The 22,747-nt window shown below is 42.9% G+C and overlaps 1 protein-coding gene across 3 annotated transcripts in view; it reads right to left on the reverse strand.

The window, feature by feature from the left end:
* CHD9 (chromodomain helicase DNA binding protein 9) overlaps positions 1-5,869 on the reverse strand; it is a 99,364-nt gene extending 93,495 nt beyond the window's left edge. For 2 of the 3 annotated variants that reach the window (XM_075434211.1, XM_075434209.1), the window contains exon 1: positions 5,574-5,869. The gene's annotated coding sequence lies outside the window, so the exon portion shown is untranslated. Of the gene's footprint in view, positions 1-2,163; positions 2,212-5,573 lie in introns of those variants that run through there. The other variant, XM_075434210.1, reaches the window with a different exon arrangement.
* Positions 5,870-22,747: the final 16,878 nt, after the last annotated feature.

Raw genomic sequence — 22,747 nt, forward strand, 5'->3', positions numbered from 1 at the left:
TGACTTCTACTATAATATCAGTATTCTGCCACAAGAGTCTGACAAAGTGGACTTTTAAAAAACTTCCCCAGTTAAATGGGACAATACTCATCTGTCCCTCAAGGGTATCTACGAACTAATTCTTGAAAACTTCCCTAAAATTCTGGCTCTGAAGCTAAATTTTAGTTTAGTTTCTGAAAAACAGCAAGAAATCCTTTCAAAAACTACATGCTGAAACCAGCAACATCATATTACATGCAATCAGTCCCACTGTCTTACCTAACACTGTTTTTAATGTTGGTGGAAGGCACTAACTACAATGGCTTTACTACATGGCAACTGAAAACAAAAATATATCCCCTTTAATTCTCAGATTTCTTCTAAGGTATAGAATATCAGGTGGGTAGATTTTCATGCCATTATACAGATGTAATCTTTTTGAAGCTTAATGCCTTCTTCATTAGGCTGTTAAGTATCAAATGTAATAAAATCATATACTCTTCAAAAGGCATTTGCAGAATAAATTTTGGAGGAATTCCTGAATTTTAGTAATGAACATTAAAGAGTGAACCAAATCTTTTAATACTGCTCATACAACACAAGGAAAGCAAAACCAAGAATGCATTGCAGAAGGAAATCATTTGGTAACCAAAGTTACTATATTTCCTAATATGACTCAGATAAAGAACAAAATTACTATTTGTCTTCAGAAGAAGGATGGGAACATTTTCCCATCTTTCTGCAAATGTTAACTGTTGATTTAAGATTAAAACAAAAACATGTACCTTAAAAAAAAAAATCAGATGCATACACACTGGCAGCCGTAAGACATTAATATTTGGTATCTCTTTGGTAATCTGTATGAATAAAGTTGAAGATCCTACCACATCTGCTCACTAACAGATGCCATATCGTACCAATATATTTCTGCTGAATTCCAAGTTTCAAAAGAATGCTTCCTCCCTTGTAACTTGTTTCCTGCAGCTTAGTAAGTGAACATAATGTAAAGGTGGCAGTGAAAGGGGAACTCGATTCCAAGGTGCTGCCGAAAAGTAGCCTTTCACTCGATTACTAAAGCTCATTCCAAGAGGTAGCTGTGCATCCACCTGAACACTACTATACATGTTTTGAAAGTACTGCCAAGAGGCTGTTTCTGAAGTTCAACTACAGCTATAGCTTCACTAACCACACTGTGAAAAAGTGTCTCATTTACACTTGGTCTTCCGCAAGTTTTCAACACTGCAGTTACTCAAAAACATGGTCATTGTAAAACACATTATACCTTATTCACGCAATGCTTTAGAAGAAAATAACTCTTAAAAAAAAAGATCTCTCCTCCCTGCACTATTGTAAATAAGAAAGTTGCATGTTCAGCCTGCTTGACTTTTGGCCGGCTCGCTCTCACATTTATGAATTCGCCAGACGGATAAAACATGAGAATCCTGCTACTCCTTCAGCCACAGCATGAGCTGCAAACTCTTTCCGGTGGTTATTTTATCAGCAGAAGAATTACTTCTTAGCCAAAGAGAATACTTGAATAATATCCTAAAATATTTCCAATAATGCTAATTATCAATTATTGAATGTTTGACTAAATAAACAGATGGTTTCTCCATCACCCGTTTATCTGTACGCAGATACCCGGCATTGCTGAAGCATGATTTGCAACTACAGGCAGAGCACTAGGGAATACAGTGAGAGTGCACTATGTGAGCCTGAGTTAGCGTGAGATTTCTAACTGTTCATTAAGCTCACAGCTCCATAGTTTGATAGAACAGAGACCATTAAAAGGACAAATACAGAGATGTCTGTAGAAGAATATAAAGTATCCACAAAAATATTTTGGTTAGAATAGAAACTGAGTGCTAAGGGTTACTGGATTTCAGTTCAACACAGAAAAAATATTTCAGCTGGATGATTTATGAATGCAAGTACCAAACAGTATTGAAAATTTAGTTCAAATATAGTGGTAGAAAGAAGCAGAATACTGCAGTCCAGTGATGAATAAGATCATGCCATTCAACTCCATCAGATCCAACTTATCCTCATCCTAAACTGCATGAAAAGTATCAACGAAAGACAATGATGCAGTGTTTGGACACTTCTTTCTACAACACTGATACAAAAGAAAACAATTAACTGTACGGACTCCAGACCCATAAGATAGATAATTGTCCAGCTTACCTGTACCTTCGGAGCATCTGAAGGATACATACACTCTAACTATAGGGAAGCTCTTGTATTTTAAAATTGTAACCTACACACACACAAAAAAAAAAAACTTACAGCTAGCCCTATAAAGCAAGTAAGAACAACAGTTCATCTATTTACTTTATGGACTGCACAAACAAGGCAATTTTAAAGCAGCATGTCAATCTTTTTGTTTTAATCGGCCTGCATCACTAACTTGTATCTCTTGTAAAAGGAAACCAATGAACAATGCCTGTTTTAGGGCCTCTATAGTCTCTTGGTAGTGATTCATGTCATACCTCTTTTAGATAACATCACTAAAAATACTTTTTAAAAACCACACTGTGCTTTCATCAACATTTCTGCATGACTGAATTCTTGGACTAATCTTCAGGAGCATTTAGCACCAGCAGCTCATGTGAAATGAGTAGGTGCTGAGATTCCTCAAAATTCTTGAAAAATTGTAAGACTTCAAATTTCAGTTCATTTTACAGTTAAAAATGACAGCTTTAGTCAGTCTGAAATAAGTTAATACATCTTCATCATGAAGAGCAGCATAAATTCTTGTGAATAGAACTACTTGGTTAAACACAAACAAGTAGGTTAGCACAAAGTAAACCAGCGCAGATGCACTGTAACTACCTATGCGCCTGCCCTTATCTTATAAAGCAAAGTAAATTCATGGAGCTTACCCACCAACGGGAGATGGGGGGGTGGGTATGGGTGGTGTGTGGACAGGAAAAACAAAAAAATAGAAAGCTACTTCCCATTTACTTTAAGGTTAAAGAGTTCACAATGGGCAGTAACCACAGAGTTGTTCATATCTAAAGTTCACATCCCACCTTACCTCCCACTAATTTCTCTGTGTGCCCTTGATTTATCTGCAGGGCCTGGCACATGGATCCCTGAATTGGTTAACTTTCAAGAACGTGTGTATTTATTTTTACTCTTTGGTTTACAAAAACTGGACACTGAAGTCCGTGAGGCTTTGGAAGCCTCATCCGCCAGAGGCAAGAAGAATGAAAAAGTCATTGTTAGTTAGGGGTGTGAGGGGTTGTGGGTGTGTGGAAACTTTGTGAGCAGGTAAAACCAAAAGACGCTAATTAGTTCTCATTCTTTAGCAGATAACAAAAAATAAGACAGGAACACTCATTAACTGTAAAATATTTACCTTGCAAAGGAAACTAGCAAAAAGTTGATCTGTGCACCAATAAATTCAAACTCAGAGCCAGGCTAAAAATCTGGATATTGCTCAAAGATGACTGAATGTTAACATTCTGCCTTGAACGATAAACTTGTTTATATTTTCATACAAATGATTACATGTAAAACAAGGTGAAATAATTCTTTTACCTCACACCTGTCAAATGGAAACTCGATGGTGTCAAATGACACAGGTTTAAAAACAGATGCAGACAGCTCTTAGGACTGATGGGCCTAGTTTTCCTGACAGGAGAAGGATTACTTTTTAGGGCTACTTCTTACAAAATCTCAAAAAAACACACAAGAGGAGAACTAGAAACCTTACCCCTTTACACAGACTGTTATTTTGTCCCCCACAGTCATCCATTGTAACACTAAAGGGTCCAAATTTCTTCTGCATAAGGGAGACCCATCTGTATTTTTTCAAACTGATAAAATTAACTTTCACGAACTGAAGGGAAGTTTTTAGTTGCAAAAGATTCAAGGCACTCACAAGGCAAAGACAGCGCAGAGTGCAAGCCATTTCTTACCAATTGAAAGTGTACGCGTCAACCTCGAGGTCAAAGCTACACAGCCAAATGAGAGAATTCTGAACTCTCTTCACCTGGTTTTTATCCCTGTTCACAAAAATTTGGCTGTGAAGAGGGCATGAAGACGTTTTAACATTTCACTGCTTTAAGCCTCCGTAGGAAATGGCATAATTTCTCCACTCGAATAAAGCTGCGTGTCACCTATCCACCCAGTGCTATACACATACAGCACAGTACTGAGCCAGCCTCAAAACCCTCTCCTTGTCGTCCCCAGAGCAAGCCAGCTTGCAGCCCCTACCTGGAAAATGCCAGGCCGTAAATTCTAACCTTGCACTTTCAGAGCCAAGTCCCGTTCTAAGCCTCCACCCACGCAGCGGGAACCTGCGGCCATGCAGGTTCTCCTCACCCCAGAAACCCGCCAGCGCAGCAGGACCGCAGGCAGCATGCCCGTCCCCATCTCTCCCAGACACACCTCACCCAACGCCAAGCCTCCCCTGCCATGTTACTTTCCCCAGCTCCCACGTTTTCTGCTGTCGCGGATCCAAGGCAGTAGGCTGCAAACTCAGCTCCTCTTTTTCCTTCTGCTTCGCCCGCCCTGGGAAATTATTTTAATTCCTCCCTCTGCCCACCTCTTATCTCGCGTAGGGAGAAACCGGGCCTGACATTCCCACTGTTCTGCCCGGGAGGGTGCCACATCCCCTCGCTGAGCGAGGGAAGGGGGCTGGGGACGCTCCTGCGTCCACCTTCCTCCACCCACCCCTCACCCCACTGCCGCCCTCCCGCCGGGGGAGAGAGCGGCCTCGAAGCTCCCCCGCCCGGAGACCAGCCCTCTTCCCTTCGCCCTGCCATCTGCTCACCTGCCAGAGCCCCGGGGCAGGACCTCCAGCCCCCCCCGCCCCGCTACCGAGGGAAGGCCCAATTCCTGCCCGCCAAACTTTACCCCCCCCCCCCGCCGGCCGCCCCCTCAGCCCCGCCGCCGGGCGGGGAGGACGGGGGCGGCGGGGACCGCATCCCCCCTCAGCGCCCGCCCGCCCCGCCGCCTCCATCCTGCCCCGCTCCACCCCCGCCGCCCTCAGGAACAGCTCGCCTCGCCGCCGTCCCCTTCCCACCTCCCACCTCCGCCGGAGAGGTGCGAGGGGCCGGCGAGGAGCCCCGCGCCCGCCGGTGTCGGCAAGGGGCGGAAGCGGGTCGAGGCGCGGCGGCGGGCAGAGCCCGGGCGGCGAGCAGGCCGCGCCGCGCCATCCCCCGGCGGAAGGAGGGGCGGGCGGCGCAGGCGGCGGGGGGGAGGGGGGCGCTGACGGGGCGCCGGGGCCAGCCGGTGTCTCCGGCACCTGGAGCGCGGCCTGCTCCGGTGGCGGCGGGGAGCGGCCCGTCCCTCCGCACGTACTCACCGCCGGGTTCGCCATTACGCGGCGGCGGCGGCAGCGCCCGGAGCCGCCGCCGCTGCCCGGCAGGAGGCACACACGCGCGGGGAGGAGGCGGAGGAGGAGGAGGGGGCGGCGATGCCCCGCGCCTGACAGCTCCCCGCCGGGGCGGCCTCGGGCAGACGCGGCGGCTCAGAGGCGGCGGCAGGAACGGCGGCGGCTTCCCCTCCCCCCTCGGGGAATCCCCCCGCGACCCCTCCCCTCCCGCGGGGCAGCCGGGGAGCGGCCGGCCGCGGGCGGCACTTACCGGGCGGCTGGCGCAGGCCGGGAGAGGCGGGCGGCGGAGCGGGGCGAGGGCGGCGCGGCGCGACCGGCTGGGCCCTGCTCTCCCCCCGCGCCGCCCAGCGCGCAGGCAGGGCGGGAGGGGCCCCGCGCCTTGGGCCAAGTTTCACTCGCTCCGCGCCGCGACCCCACCGGCCCTAGCGAACCCGCGGGGACGGGCTGGGGGGTGCATTTGCATATTTCTCACCCCCGCGCTGATTGGCCGCCCGCGCGGGGGCCGCCGCCGAGCGCTGACACGGCGCCTCGGGAAGGGAGGGGGGAGCGGCCGTGCGGGGCCGCGGGCGGGGTGGAGGAAGGGGAGGGCGGAGTGAGGGCGCGAGCGAGGGAAGGGGCGTGCGCGGGGGAGGAGTGTGCGGGTGAAACGGGAGCGTGCGAATTTCCTTCCCGAGACACCTTCCCCGCGCGCCGCAGCCCCCGCGGGAGGGGCAGCCCCGGAGCGGGGGGGGAAGGACGGGGGGAGGCGCCGCGGAGCCGATAAAATGGTGTGCGCCGATCCAATATGGCCCCCTTCGCCGGCAGAAGCCAATCCCCGGCGGGGTTAGTCCGGAGGCTCCGGCAGAGGCCGGGCCCGGCTGCTGGAGAAGTAGAGGTGCCCGCCGGAGCGGCAGCCCCCGGGCGGCGGGGGGGAGCGGGGGTTTTCCCTGGCTAAGAGAAGCTCGGAGCCCCGGCGCGTTTCCGCCCGGCGCTGACGCAGTCGCTGCCGGCGGTTTCCTCATGACGAGCGCGGCGGGCGGCCCAGCGCCGCAGGGCCGGGCCGGGCAGGGCGCGCCTCGCCGCTGGGGCCGGGATTCCCGCCGCGGCGATACCTGAGGAGAGGCGGGCTCCCGCGGCCCCGGCGTGCGCGCCTGCGTTCGCTTCACTAAAGTGTTTGGGGCTCGTTTAACCCCTCCGCTGGAGAAGTGGCTCATTAGTTGGCCGGGACTCTCTCCCTGCGGGAGGGGACCAGGGTTTCAGCTAACTCGACCTGTTGCTGCCATCGGCCCGTTCCGCCTCGACGCCCAGGCGCTGGCAGGGACCACGAGGAGCCTTCCTGCCTTTCAAAGGTACAAAAAGGTGGGCCCAGGCAGCGCGAGCATGGCCACGGGCACACCGCCTCCCACTATCTTGAGAAGCGTTGCTTCAGGATGCTGATATGGCACACACTTTCCTACAGAGTTAGTGCTGACCTTTTCCGCCTTTGGTTCTACGTAGCCCTTTCCAATCACACACAGTCTGTTAAAGGCAAAGTATCGATTTCAAGATCAGAATTCAAAGTAGCAGCTTACAAGATACTTCACATTCACACTATCTGAAGTAACTTTTAAGGAGCCTTGAGCTACAAAGTTGCTAGAGGACTCTTCTTCACTGTAGCCGAGAGCAGAGCAAAAAGCTGAGCAGAACCCTGGAGGAGTGAACATAGCATAGCTGAAAGGAGAACGCCTGAAGGGGCTTGCTTCCTGTTTCATCTGTAATGGCATGGAAATATAAAAAGCTCTTTAGGTGAGCAGTTACCTAAGTCTTGCTGAGTTGACCTAAGGACTAAGTTAAGAATTCCAGGAATACGAAGGAACTCCTGATCAGAGTTACCTACACTCGGATACTGTACCTGGGAGGACTGTATCCACAGAGGTAATGAGAAATCTCATCCTCAGGCTTGCTTCTGTAGTTTGCCAGAGGGAACTAGGGATATACTTCCAGTTTTCTCCAGCCTATTACTTCTACATTTAGAGTATCATGTAAGATATGAGTTTATTATTATACCTGATATTAGACTTCTTGTCTATCTTATATACCAAATGATATATTGTAATACATCAATTGACTTAAGGGTTTCTAAATAGCTCAACTGAGCTTCCATAGACGTAAACATAAGGTAGGTTCTTATTCAACATTAGCTTGGAGGACAGACCTTTAGGCAAGCCACTTGAATGTTTTAGTTTTATGGCACCTTTGTCTCTCTCCCTACCTCTCAATTCTTTGATGGCTAAAACTTTAATCTGACTCTCAGAGCACTCAGAAAGACCACTGTTAACAGTTATGCTAAGATTTCTGTACTAATTTCCTTCTTTCTAATTTCCCTTTCTCTTGCTAACAATTGAGAAGAAGATTAAAAAATGAACATACAAAAATGAGCATACCCTTTTTTTCATTCTAGTAGTTTCTGAAAGCAAACAAATGTACACCTGTTCCTCTAACCTCCATGGGAAAAGAAGCAACTACTTCTACAGAGAAAAAGCAGCCTTCACCCTTTTATTAGAATTAGCCAGCCAGTTGTAGTACTTCCTTAATAAAGCCATCAACACTATTGTAACATTGTGAAGGGCTCTCAGCTGCAGATAATGTGAATGGTAATGTCATAAGTTGAGAGCACAGGCTTAGAATGATAAATCACACGGATGACTGAAAATAGGATCGTGCTACTGGTTATTCTGTTGCTCAAAAGGATATTGAATCTCATGAACGCTTAATGTCTGTGTGGATGCTCTTAGAATTTAGAAAAAAAAACCCAGGCTGCTTAAATGTACAGAATTGTTGATTTTGGCTTTGGGCTTCATTTTTCTTAAACATGTCAATATCTCGTCAGTTTTGGAGATCGCTTTTGCACAGCATGATGTTTTCTTTCCATCACAACTTCTGCCACTTTATATCATCACCCTGAAATCCTACTGTTGTTTCAAACAATTGTAATTTTAGCAGGTTTTATACATTTTATGAGATTTTTGTTTTCTCAGCACCACTAGTTCACAATGTAATTATATTGCCTTGGTCCATCATAGCATACGGATGAGTCTTCTAAAATGTGGGGTTTGGTAAGAGTGGAAGAATGCTATGTCCCTCCCCTATTTTCCGTAAGTATTTTTCTTCAGATGTCCCATGTACAACAGAGTTAGAACACATGCATTTCTTATGGTCTTGACTCCCACGGAACTACAGCAATTTATTCCGCCTTAGGATTTACCATGTGTGTGCCTTCTAACACCTTGTTGTCTATAGAGGGAGAAGTCCTGTGTACTCAAAATAAGGGCACTCGTCCTTTATCCTTCTGTGAGCGTGGGATAAAATTTTCCAAGAAAAATTTCAGTGGAAATCGGTTTCTGCACTTGCTTGGTTTCCTGTACTTTGATTAGCCATGGAAGTTGCTGCAGGGGTATTGAGGTCAGGGCTGGAATGAAGTTCATATGCACTGAATCAGCTGCTGAGATTCCACTGTTGCCACAGTGACTGCTTTGATCCTTCTCAGTAGCCACTCTGTGTGATGGGAAAGCAAAGAGCAGCTGTCTGCACAGATTGCTGCTATTAGAGCAGCTCTTCATATGTCTTTGTAGACACGCTCTAAAAGCCTGGTAGGAATCTGTGATGCAGGTGAAGACTTGTAGTGCTGTGGAAACCAGGGCCCTTGCTGAGGTGTTCTGGCTGCTTGGTGTGTTGCCTCTGCAACCTGCAGCATGAATAGGGAACAAAACACTTCCTCTAGATGACTTCTGGAGCTAGTAACAAGCCTGCTAGGTGAGGGTAAGTGCGTGTCATTTTACCTCTGAGTATATTCAGAGTCATAGATTCCCTTACAGTTCAAATTGGGGAGCTCTGCTTGGGGTTTTTTTGTGCTGTTGGCTGGCAATTTGTAGGTTGGTTTGATCTGGAATATACGCTGCAACTTCTGCGAGAGGAGCAGCTATACCGTACACCTGCAGATGTGAAACACTGCAAATGCAAAGTAAGTACATGGAAACAGATGGTTTCTCTCGTGGCCTTGCAGAGACAGATGTAAACAAGGGTATGATTATAAATAATTTTTGGTTAGGAAAAAATTTAATTCTTTTGCCTCTGTGTGTGTGAACAATTGTGTCCAAGCGTGCGGAGAAGAAAAAGAAGCTGGAATTCTGAATGTAAACCTTTCATATTGTGATAAACAACTACAAATAAAAATCTGATTGTTAATTAAATTTGCAAGTATTCTGCTTTGAAAGATGGAAATCTCTTGGCAGCTAGACTGTTTTACTCATAGAATGGTATGTCCTAAAAGTTTACCTGGCAGCTGGAAACCACTGATGTAAATTGAGTAAACCTGCAGTTAGGGTATCAAAACGCATATTTCTAAAACTACGTCCGTTGTTACAACCTACATCTGTAGTTTGATTGTCTGCTTGCCACAATGACAGCCACAAGTACACTGTTAATTGATAAAACAGTAATGATAGTACTAAAATGAAGTCTGTCATGAAATAGCGTGAAATGAGAACATTTTAAATCTGAACTTACTGAAAAAGTATTTTTTTACTAAATCATGTTGTCATGAAGAAATTTAAAAAGCACTTTTTGTAGGGGATTGATGGCAGTAAGCAGTTCTAGGTTTTGGCAAAGGTTTGCTGTATTCTCTGTTGAGAGAAGAGAAGTTCATCTCTTGATAGGCTGAGGACAGTTTGTGAATCTGGGTGCTGAGACGGAGGAGATCTGTAAATTCAGACCCCATCTGGAGTACTCTGTCCAGTTCTGGGCTCCCCACTTCAAGAAAGATGAGGAGCTACTGGAGAGAGTCCAGCGGAGGGCTACAAGGATGGTGAGGGGACTGGAGCATCTCTCCTACGAGGAGAGGCTGAGGGAGCTGGGCTTGTTCAGCCTGAAGAAGAGAAGGCTGCGAGGGGACCTTATAAATGCCTACAAATATCTGAAGGGTGGGTGTCAGGAGGATGGGGCCAAGCTCTTTTCAGTGGTGCCCAGTGACAGGACAAGGGGCAATGGGCACAAACTGAGGCACAGGAAGTTCCGTCTGAACATGAGGAAGAACTTCTTCCCTCTGAGGGTGACGGAGCACTGGAACAGGCTGCCCAGGGAGGCTGTGGAGTCTCCTTCTCTGGAGATATTCAAGACCCGCCTGGACAAGGTCCTGTGCAGCCTGCTGTAGGTGACCCTGCTTCGGCAGGGGGGATTGGACTAGATGACCCACAGAGGTCCCTTCCAACCACTCACACTCTGGGATTCTGTGATTCTGTGAATTGGGGTTTGTCCTGGGTTTGGCTGGGGTAGGGTGAATTTTCACAAGAAGGCAGTTGAGCTGACCCAAATTAGCCAATCTGATGGGCTATTCGATACCATGTGGTGTTGTGCACGCTATTTAGGTAGGGGAGCTGGCTGGAGCAGGGTGATTTGCTGCCCAGGAACAAGATGAGCGTTGGGTGGTGAGAAAATTGCGCTCTGTATATTCTTTTTAAAAGTATTCTTGCTGTTATTTTCTTCTTCCTTTGCTATTCTATTAAACTGTTTATCCCAACCCATGAGTTTTTGCCTTTTTCTTCTGATTCTCCTTCCCATCGCATTGAGGGCGGGAGGAATGAGAGAACGACCACATGATTCTTTGTTGCCAGCTGGGCCTAAACCACCACAGGATTTGGAGTGTGGTCTGTGAAGATCATGTTCAATGAAGAAAGCTGTTAGAGGACCCGCTCTAGGTACTTGTGCTAAGAAGAAGGTAGCCCTTTAAGACCCACACTGGAGTTTTTAATAACCAGGTGGAGCACAGGACTCAAGGTCACCTGACTCTCTGGACTACATAAGACAAGGCTTCAGCTTTGCTGCAGTTTTCTGGAGAGTGGTTGAATGGGGAGGACTTTTGAAGAGAGGAGGAAGATGATAATAGCTGCAGAAGTAGCAGGTGAGAAGTTTTGTTGAAGTAGGTATGTGTTGGAGATTTTATGCTGTTTCTAAAGTCTAGAAAAAGCCTGGAAGTAGCTTCAGTGATCTAATAGCAGGGGGAGTGTTTGGAGTTGTGTTAGTAAGCAAGATGCTGATAGAGAATGCAGTAGTTAGAGCCTTTTAAAAATGTTTATTTCCTGTTTTTATCTTCAATTTGTTTCTGTTTATATATATATATGGACAGAATGGATATGCCTTTACTTGGTTTTTGAGTGTAGAGCTTAGAGTGAGTGTAGTGTTCTCTTTGAATTTTTGTGCTGTTAAATACTTTTTACTAGGATTTATTTATTATAGGACTAACTATTTCTGTTTATTGTTCTGGAGCTGGTTTTAAAGGTTGCTGGAGTTGGGAACTGCTTCTTGGCTTTGGGAAAATTTCTAGGATTTTTTTTAAGTAAGGACTAAGTAGCTTATAGGGAGGAGAAAGGAGAGGGATAGTGTATGAGCAGTTTGTAATAGAGGTATGCTTTTTGTTTTTTAATAAAAAAGCCCTTCTGGAGGTGCCTGGCTCCTGACTGTGAAATAGGCATGGGTCTCCTGCTAGAACCAAATTCTGTCCTTTGCTGTTGTTTTTCTTTGCTTTTTTTACTTTGGTAGTAGGATGTACAAGGAACTGGGCTTGAGTGTTGTGAGACAAGGCTGTGTACTGGAAGGGGTGTTTGCGTAGTCATAGCCCCAGGGTTTACTTTGTGAAGACAGACAGAGGGTTAGTGGTAACTGCTACTTGCTGTTGAATGTTTTCAGTGACTCATGTGAAAGTGTTAAGCACATACTATGGGAAAATCAGCTATATGCTAAAGATTCAAAGCCTCTGGTAAAAGTTTGGTAAGGAGTGAGAAAAGGACAGTATCAGCGTGGAGCTTTATCTCATTTTGAACACTAGATAGGGAAACCCTTCAGACTACGTAAAAAGGAGGTCTAAAAACTCTTCAGGTAGTTTGAATGTACAAAATAAAATGTAAGAGTAAGCTACTACTTAGTCAGCCACTGTATTCTGGGACTGTAGTTCGGCAGGAACCCTCCTGAGGGGAAAAAACAAAAATTATTAAGAACAGTTACACTTGTAATAGGATTACTAATCACTATCAATGGGACTTGCCCATGTAGCTCTACTGAACTTGTTTGTGTTCTGGCTTCGGACTGTTTTGCAGTCCAAAATTCTCAGTGAAATCTAATAGTAGTGGTGTGGACCCTTAGACTTGCCAGAAAACATAGATCATACCGGTACTCATGAGGTACTATGTACTGGGTTCTCTTGGGCACCTCTGAAAATTCAGCTGGAAATAGTGTTTTATGTCATGTGGGTGTCTGTATTGGTATGCGTGGTGCCATCAGTTGTGAGCAGCGTCTGAAGTAAATCTCAGAAATGTTAAGTTTTAATGTAGTACTTCAGTGTGAAATGCTGTTTGTTTCCTGACCTTACAGGAAGTGTACTGCCACAAAACAGGCAACAAACTGTTGATATTTATTATGTTATTCTTTACTCTTCTTTCCTTTTTGGTGTTTATGTAATACTAAGCCAGTGAAATAAACGCTGGCAATTGACTTGTCTCCTGTAGTGCATCATGCATGTATTGCCTGATGAGAGCCCTGTCATCACAGATCGGTGTTTGAAGAGTTTGGATTTGATATCGTAGTTTTGTGTGAGGCGTTCGTTTATCTGATGTGACCCAATAAAGCAGAGCATGACTGAGCAGGACGAATGGGTGCTCACAACCAGCCATGCGAGGCTACACCTTTTGCTACGAAGTGTAGAAAGCTTCTCCTGCCCTCTTGTGGTCTCTGTATAGATACACTTTTGCTCTGAAGCTGTTACAACACTAGTTTTCCTTTAAAGCTGAGTTTTTAAAAGCTGTCAGTGAAGTTAAAAATGTCCTTATTCTGGTAGGCAAGAGCTAATGTTACAGAGTATGGAGTGTTTTTCTATGATAAAATTACTAGCTTTGTGGATGGCAGGAGACCAGTGGGTGTCACCTATCTCAACTTTTGCAAAGCTTTTTACACCGTCTCCTGCAGTATTTATATGTCCAAGTTAGGATGGCTGGATAACCAGATGAGTGGGGAACTGGTTGGATGATCAGGCATGGAGAGTGTTTAATGTTCTTTACATGTGCTGGTAACAGATAGAATACCACAGGGATCCATACTGAGACTAGTCCTGTTTAACAACTTTATCAGTTGCTTAGAGGACCTTGCAATCAGTTGGTGAGGAGTTTGCAGGTGACACGAAGGTGAGGGAGGACCAGTTGCTGTGCTCAATGACAAGACTGCCATTCAGAGACCTGGACAGGCTGAAGGACTGGCGGGAACTTGCTTTCCTGAAGTTTATTTTCTAAAACCAGATCCCTCAAATGTCTTCAGTAATCTCCAAAACCAGATCCCTAAAATGTCTTCAGTAATCTCCTGTGCTATCTTAAACATGTGCAGAAATTTGTTTTGTAAGTCTAATGTAACGTGCCAAATCAACTAGTCAACTTTTTGTCTGATTAGAGATGTGGATTATCTTTGGTTGCTTTACAAAACTTGTAATGAAGCTATGAAGCGGAGATTCAGTTTCTCTTATCAGTGTTGGCTTCAGTAAGTAAACCTCAAATTTGTACTTGGGTAATAGCCAAGTGATCATGAACCTGAAAACAAGGATGTGTTCTTTATAGTTCTGTATTGTTGACTTGTACTAAAATTCATCTGCTCTTAGATAAATTTTAAAACTAACTTTTTTGGTGTCAGTTACACATTACACTTTTAAAGTGAACCCTCTTGCCTTTGCTTTTAACTTCATATATGTAGAGGCAAGATCAGCAGTGCAAGACCTGTGTAAAATAAATTTGATACTAAGTAAACTTCATCAGTACCACATAGCTGGTGCAAATTGTTGTCTTGCGAGTTCATCAGGTATTGTGGAGTAGCTGCTGATATTACTGAATTCTGTCAACTGTGTAGCTGAGCACTTAACATACGTGCACTGCAGTCATCAACTTGGATCGTCGACTCTAGACCATGAATCTTGTTGGTCTGCATAGTATATCTCCACAGTGGCTCTGTGTGACTGCTGCACCTGCCCTACAGTTTTCAGTAGGGTACTGACTGTAAAACTTCCAAACCGAAGAAGTTTTACATCTGTGTACCCCAAAGTATTTTCTCCTGATGTCTTACTCGAGGTAAACTGTGTGGAATTCAACAGTTGTTTGGTTCAAGTGATGTAGGCGATCCTTAGTGAAGCCTGAGAACTACTGCAGGAGCCACACAAGCAGGCTGCGGCTGTTCTGCTCGTCTGCGGTACCGAAACTGTCCAAGAGGGAGCTGAAGGCAGAACAGATGTGGCTGTCTGCCAGTGCCTTTAGAAAGTCACAGGAGAGTAGTTTTGTTTCATTGGGGTTTTGCAACAATTTGGACCCATGTGCCTAAATTCAGCTGAAATAATGCTGTGGATCTGGGCCTAAACAAATGAAGTTCCTTTGGACCTTGCCTCTCTGGGCTGAAGTCAAATATTTAACATCTGCTTACAAGTGATTAGTTAATGTGGTAAGATGAACTTTTAAAGCCTTCAAATGTTCTGGCTTGCATTTCCTGTGTTGAGTTTCATTTCTGTGAAACTTCTTTACCAGTCACAAAGTGCAAGAATATGGCAAAATTAAACTTATGGGCCTCTTGAAATGTCACCTATGAAAAAGTTACTGAAACAGTAGTGTGCAGCTTAGCCTACTGGTGGTTGTCTTTGTTCAATGGTTGACTATTACTGCATACGATAAACCACATCTATATAAGGGAAATGAGAAATTTGAGTCATTTAGCAAAAATTTTATTGGCGGATAACACAATGTCACTTTTCAGAAAGTTGATTCCAACATGTACTCCCCTAGGCAGCAGAATCAATTGTAGGGTACTGTTTCTGGTCTTTCTGTGTCACTTGTTTAGTTTTCTGTTGGTGCCATAAAATTCTAGTAAATTTTCAGGTATTTGTAACTGATCTTGTGTTTTGCAATGCTGTGGAATACAGAAATTGACCTTGGGATGACTGAGGTAAAACTGCTGACATTTAGCCAGATTCTAACTGTAGTTCACTAAAAATGATATCTTAAATTTTTGTTATATCCGCTAGCTGTGCATTGCCTGTACAGACTTTTATCACCACCTTCTAATTGTTCCCATTGGGCATCTAGGAATTGGGGTTGCATTTTGGCTATACTAGGTTTGATTGTTCAATTGCTTTATTGCTATTACTCTCTGTATAAGAAACTGTTTTCCTTTTTCTTTGTTTAATACTTCCTCCAATTGTTACCCTTCCCTTCAGTCCTTGTCAGTCGAGTGAGTTACTGCATAGATTGTAGGAAGGCTTCTTGAGTTGTGTGTGTGCATACATGTGGTTTTGTGTTGTGGTTTTTTTTTTTTATCAGTAGCACTTAATAAAAGAAGGTTGTGATCTATGATAATGTAGAAATGGTTTTTGGTTTCTCCTAGTTGGAAGTTAGGAATAAAGAAATGAATCTATTCCTCTTTTTACTGAGTTCAGTGGAATTTCAATATTTTTTTTTTTCATGAGCATCTTTATCAGTTTCAGAATGGTTAGATGGAGGAGGTGTGTGTATGTGTGTGTATATATATATGTGTAAAGTGCCATGCTTCTACTTAAGAAAAAGCAGTTCATAGCGGAAATGCTGCCGAACCCTCACAATATCAGTGGTAAAGTACCTCTACCAACATGGGATTTAAATGCTCACAAGAGGGCACTGCAACTTTACTTTATTGCATGTTATTGTGAGACATAAGCCTTGCCATGAGATCTAGCAATAGAAAAGTGAATAACATTGTCGCTCTCCACCATAACTGATTTGAAAACCAAGCTCTTATCAGTAAAGATTGCTAACTCTTTAAAACAGAAATAAAGTTACTGCAAGTAATGCAGAAATTTGAGTCAAGAGCTTTGAAACAGAATGTCTTTTTGTCAGCTTCAGGGTCAGTGTTGTAGCTGGTGATCACTGAGTAAGGCAAGCTACACGAAGAAAACTGTGATCTCATTTAAAAAAGAAGGGAGAGACTGTCTGACCATAATGAACTCATTTATTTACTTAGCAAGGACTAAAGTGTCATTAGACAGCTCAGTAGACAAGTGATTGTGAGAGGAGTGTTCACGTAGTAAAGATTAATTATAGCCTCCAGCATATCAACTTTATTATGTCCAATAAGTAGGACAAACAGCTGGAGGAACATGTTTGTCTTCACACTTGATAGGGTTCTCTTGCCTAAAGGTCTGACTCCTGAAAGAATAGTTAGTTGTTGTGGGTGAACTGTTCCTAAATCTGCAAACTGTTTTTTGGTGTGTGTTTAATTCTGTCAAATTTAAGTAAAACAAAATGAAGGTATTGAGTCTGATACTGAAGTTGTCAATACATAACTTTTTAAATAGTGTCTGAACTCTAAAGCAGAGTCCTTTTTTTGTATTTGTTACCTTTAACCCACACATTCATTGGATTTAAACTTGTGGTCTAGAATGGCTTTTAGCAGTGGTAATGTGAAAGACTGGCAACCCATGAACGCTTGGACTTCTAGGGTCTATCTGCCAAAGAGATTCATTGTAACAAGCTGGTTTTACAGTTTTGCATAATGGCTCTTCTGAAATTACTTCCCACTGAATGACATAGAAACTCATGAACTCATAAGTTATGAAAAAGCGTATATCATTGAATAGACAAGACGGGTTTGGAACCAAATTATGTGAATAGCTAAAGGGGTCATAAAAATCTACTGAGGAAAATCTATTGTACTTTATATTATAGTGTTCTATTACATGCTTTTAGAAAGTATATATGCTGTAGGATTATGACCCAAGCTGGGGGTAGTGGTGCTGGTGAAGCTAATAGAGACATCCAAATATACAATGAGAAAAGATGGTGAAGTGAATAAGAAATGGTGTAAGGTGCTTCAGTAGTGGAAGGAAAGCTTCCAATAGCAAATTGAGTTCAGGATATCAAGAACAGGGATTAGCTCAGTAATTTACCTTCAGAGCACTTCATAAAAAGTAAAAAGGAAGATAACTTTTGGTTTAAACAATAAGAACTTCTTATCGGTGAGAATCAGGGACAAATATTTTGAGTTTTGGAAGTTAAGATGACTGAGCTGTCAGGATGGACTTGTTACAGTGCAGTTTTGAAATGTTGGGTGAGCAATTTTTCTTAAACAAGGTCTAGAAAAACAAAGTATCAGGAACAGGTAGCAGTCGCTAGGTGTCTAGTTGAGTCTTTATTTTTACAGTGTTGTATGACTGCTGCCCATGGCACACGAATATGACCTCTAAAATTTGATGTGAACCTATGTGGGGAGGATTAAATTGGAGCAGTGTATTGCAGTACACTTGCAAATCTACACAGTGACACTGCTATGATGTAACTTGAAAATATTAACCAGCCGGAATACCTTGCTCCTTAACTTACTGTGAAGAGCTACTAAGTCACGATTAACAGTCAATTGTGTGAGGACTGGAATCTTAATTCCAGCTAATGAGCCTAGTTAGCAAATAGAGGCTCATGCTCACGATTTGCAAGTTCTGCTTCAGCAGCTTGTCCAATGGTGCTGTTAAGCTTGGACTCGGTCACTGTTCTGGCTTGTGTGAAGTGGGCTGTTTCAAGGTGGAGCTAGAAAGAACTTTAATAACAGATTAATTCAGAAGTCCTTTATTTTTTTGGCTGTTAAACCCTTCCACTTGGAGCAAGACTTTCTGAACCCTACTAGCTCAAACATTTATCTCTTAACTGGAGCGGATAGGCAACCTTTTTCAGCACTTTAATGAAAAGTGGTCTTTAAAGCTGAAATAGCAAACGAGTATTTTATGTACCCAACATTCCATATTATTGGAATGCAAGAAAGAAAACACTTCCTTTTTGAGACAATCTGCCCCGAAGAACTCAACTACAGGAAACCTTTAATAAAATACTAGAATGTCTTACTTCGACTACCTTAATACACGAGCCTCGGAAACAGAAATCAAGCCTATTGTCAGTATGTTATTCTTTAATTCAGTTTGTGTTTAGGACTGAAAAATCTATCCCAAGCTCTGTGTTGACAAGATATTTCTGAGGTTTTTGGTTTTCTATTTCAAGCCATAAATGGCCCTACAGAGCTTGGGAACTGCTGTATTTGACAAGCTTGGGGGGAAGACAGCTCATTTGTCTGAACTTATTCACATATGTTTAAATAGTGGTGTATTTGTTTGAGGAATTAAACTCCGAGTTGAAGGACTAGCATACATTTCATGCCCCCATATGCTCCACATGCCTCTCCTTGGCAGTCACTAGTTCAGTTTGCATTTTGTGTACTGCTTCTGATTCTGTCTCTACAGATAATTTTGCGTTTTTTTTCTGCTGGTAGACAGTCACTCAGGGTGTGTCTCTTAGTGTATAGAGCAGCTCAGTGTTTAAGGGGGAGCCCTTAAAAGATGGAGGAGGCTTTGCTTTTTTGGGGTACAGACAGACTAATTTTGTAATCCTGAGGCAAGGGCTGCGTTGAGTTTCACTGCAAATTAATTTTCTGGAATGCTCGGTCTGCTAGTGTCGAATTTCTTTCTCTGATACCTATTCTTCTGAAACTTCCCCTTTACTTGGCTCAGCAGCTACTCTTACCAGCTTACCTGTTTTCTCCAGCTCCAGTAGCTTTGCCTGTTTTCCCTTTTGAGTTTTTAATTCACCTCTGTTTTGGGAGCACCTCCCTGCCACTTAAAATGATTCAAAATGAATTGTGAAGTGCATTCTGCTTGGTTTAGAGCAAATAGCCATGAACAGGCTATCTGCCAAAATCAGGTTACAGTGTCTTTTGGGAAGAGCGTTGTGGTGTATTTTCTTAGCATGTGTAGCACCAGTTTCCATAGAAGTATCAGGGTACCTTTCTTCATGTGTTAGATGGCTTATTTGATCTATAGCAGCTGCTAACTAAACTCTAGAGAAAAAGATCAAGGACTTTACCAGAAGGTGTTTCATTAATTAAGAGCTGTGCACTTGTGCACTGGGACTTACATCTTTTGGTTTCTGTTGACAGAATTAAATAACTAGACTCCATCTCTCCAAGAAATAAGTGAATTTGAGTGCAGCTGATGGAGTTTATTTTGAATCTAGGTTTTTCTGCAGAGTTAGGGTCTGGCTCTGCACAGCAGAAAGGATCGATTCACTGCATCGACAGTCTACTATAAAGTCTATTGGTCATGTTATGTGAAAACTTGCTGTGAGATTCAAAATAGTAGAGAAGCTTTAAGTTGCCTATGTCTTCTCTGGTTAAAGGAAAACTCCCTGTAACTTTCTGGTAGTACTGTGAAATCACTACTTCTGGGGTTTTCTGGAGCTTTCTTCCCCAAAATTCTTCCTGATTAAAGAACTATAATCTCTGAAGTAATTATCACTGTGGTGATAGAGTGTTCATGAATTGTTGAGAAGTCGAAAAGTTACTGTGGCCATATTGGTTTTGATCTAGTGGTTGAAATGCCTAGTCTGATTTATTTTTTTAAGATCTACTGATGCTTCACAGTGACTGAAGACCCTTCCATTCTGGAATACACTGCATTGTAGTCATGACCTGTTGCACTGCTAGAGGACTTGGTAGGTGCAGCACACTGTTTTTCTGTGTGTTTATCTGATTCCCAAAGCATGTCACTAAAGCACTGATTTCTTGCCTAACTTGTCCTGGTCTCCGACTGAAAGCACTACTTATGTGACCTTTGCCATCCAAATCACAGACCTCCTTCAGCATCTTTATTTGCAAAAGTTTGTTATGTGTTGTCAGTGACCAGAATATGTCCATGTCGTAAATCCTCCAGCAGAAAATATAGAATGACAGGACAGTTCTTCTTTTAAGTTTAATGATAAAATATGCTTAGTTACTGTTATTAAAATAAAACTTCAGAATGTAGTAAGCCTGCACTGTCTTGTGGTCTGGCTTTCTACTTTTCTGCTTTGCTGTTCCTCACTGCAGGGGTACTGGGTCAGGCTGTCGTTGCTGTCTGTTGTATCCTGCAGCAGATGCTTGCTGGCATATGTAGAACTCTTTGATGCCAGTATGGGATTCTTGCAAGATTTAGAACTGATATATTCAGCAGAGTTCTATTGTTTAATCTTCAAGAGCATGATTTATTAAGTACAAACTGGCACTGTATGTATAAAGCAACCAATAACACCAATTAGGTAATATCAAACTGTGTGGTTGTTGTAGTTGCACAAAGTTGAACAGACTGTCAAATATGAAGAAAGGCACAGAAGCTGTCTTGTAAGGATTTGCAATCAATAGGTATAATTCTCGTGGACAGTTGAAGTTCTTAAGCATGAAAGAACAAGAGGTAAAACATGGTTGTTATGAAAGTAGCTACAGTGGAATGTTCTCAGAAAAAATAGTGGACAGAAGATATGATTGGATAAATTAAATGGATGTGCAGACTCTCTGTTATTTATGAAGGGATAAATGAAAATGACCCTCTGTTCAGAAGGGTACTGTTGTCTGTATAGACTACAATTTAATTTTTAACCTGCAGCTCTTTTAAGAGCATACTGAACTAAAAGCACTTTGCTAAAAGCCTAACCTAGATCTAACCTATATGTATTTTTTTTTTACCTGTCTCATTGTCAATTTTGAACCTGCTTGTTTATTTCTGGCTACATGAGTTGATCCTGTTAATTTAATAGTTTCTTCTCTTAGAATAAATAGAGTAACATTCTGTTCTAGCTTTCCTGTGAAAAAAAATCTTGAAAAAAATGAGAAGGTATTGGAATTTGTTTGTGAATACTTATCTTAATATTCATTTTTAGTGTGCTTCATCTTAAAACGAGGGCAAGGGTACTAATTATATTCTTCTGTGTGCTTCCGGCTCCTTACACATGCCAAAATTTGACTTTGCCATTTTGTTTTTGAAGTGTATTTAAAGTGTGGCTCCTGTGAGTTCATGGCAAGTCTTTTCGTATTGGCAAAATTAGTGAGTTTCAACCACTATGTAGAGACCTGTAAGTGAATGAATGCATGATTCTGGACGGAGTTAAGACTCGTACTGCAGATGATGCCCTTCATACAAAGAGTTCATGGATGGCATTAGTATTTGGATAACGGATGGCAGTAGCTTAAAATAACAAACTCCAAAAGAGCTGATGAAAATATTGAGAGTCCAGATAGATAATGAGATGTAATGTCAGAAGTGGCTGCTGTAGAATAGCTTAAGTTCTGATTCTAAGTTGATCAGAAAGAACCATTTAACTTAAATACCCCTAATAATTTGAAGATATAGAAGAGTAAACCTGTCAAAAGAATACTTAAACTTTGGTTCATAGTTTTGCAGTAGGTCTGACATCTTGGGTGGTATCAAATTTGGTGGCCTCGAGTTGTGATAGAATAGTGTTGTTACCTTTTTTATTAATAATTAATTTTTTCATCTGGTTGTGGGAATTTGTCTGTTAATACTGCTTCCAAACTATAAATAGTATGTTGGATATAGCTGCTTATATTAATGACTGAAGCTCAATAATCTCGGTAGTAAGTTGAAATGATGGAGGAACTGGAGCCATGAATAAGCTTAGCTTGATGAGGTACTATGAAAAATACATTGAGACTACAGTTTTGAAAGCTCTAAATAGGCCTAACTTGTGGAATTCATCAGTGGTTTGTCCTAATGCTTAGTGAATTGTTACACTAGTTCTGCAGGTTGTTAATGGTATAGACCCCAGATATTGCTACTGTAGTGCTTTGTCCACAAAACACTGTCTTAACAGTAAGACAGCAATTCTTGATATATCTCAGGTAACTGAAGGAAAACTTACATATGAAGAAAAACTGTGAAATCACTCAAGAGATTACTGTGTCTTTATGGGAATGCAGAAAGGGCATCCCTCGGTTATGAATCTGTGGTCTAAGATCCTGCTGTGAGCTTTTAGGGACTTAAAATAGTTGGGTTCATATGTTGGTGCTCCCCACCCTGAATTGGTGAATTTCCCAACTCTTTCATGAGCTATAGAAAAAGAGGCACTTTCCCCTCATTATCAGCCCATGCTTTAGTTTGACTTTTCCACTCTGAGCTCTGCTTGCTTTCTTTTTTTCTTTTGCATTGTTCATTCTATCCCAAACATGACTGAACCCATCTCTGCGCAGGTTCTATTGCAGGTGAAACTACATTTTTTACATTGGTAACTTGGACTTCACTTCAGTTTATAAATCTAAGATGTTTTCTTTCTGCTTCATTGTTAGGGGAAGGTGTACTATTTAACTATGAAAACAGCCTAAAACAGAAATGGTCTTGAGTGAAAAGTGTGTGTCTTCTTAACATCTGTAACAGATACAACTATTCACTTATAAAATGTTTCTTCTTATGTCCCTTTCCATGCACTTTTACATTTATCTGTTGACGCGTTATTGCAGCCATTGATTATTAAGGTAGTGCTTCGACATCCTTTTTTTTTTTTTTTTGACTATGTTACACCATTGAACTGTTTAATAGAGTATTGATGCTCTGCT

This window comes from Opisthocomus hoazin, chromosome 12 (genome assembly GCF_030867145.1).
Source record: "Opisthocomus hoazin isolate bOpiHoa1 chromosome 12, bOpiHoa1.hap1, whole genome shotgun sequence".
NCBI lineage: Eukaryota > Metazoa > Chordata > Aves > Opisthocomiformes > Opisthocomidae > Opisthocomus > Opisthocomus hoazin.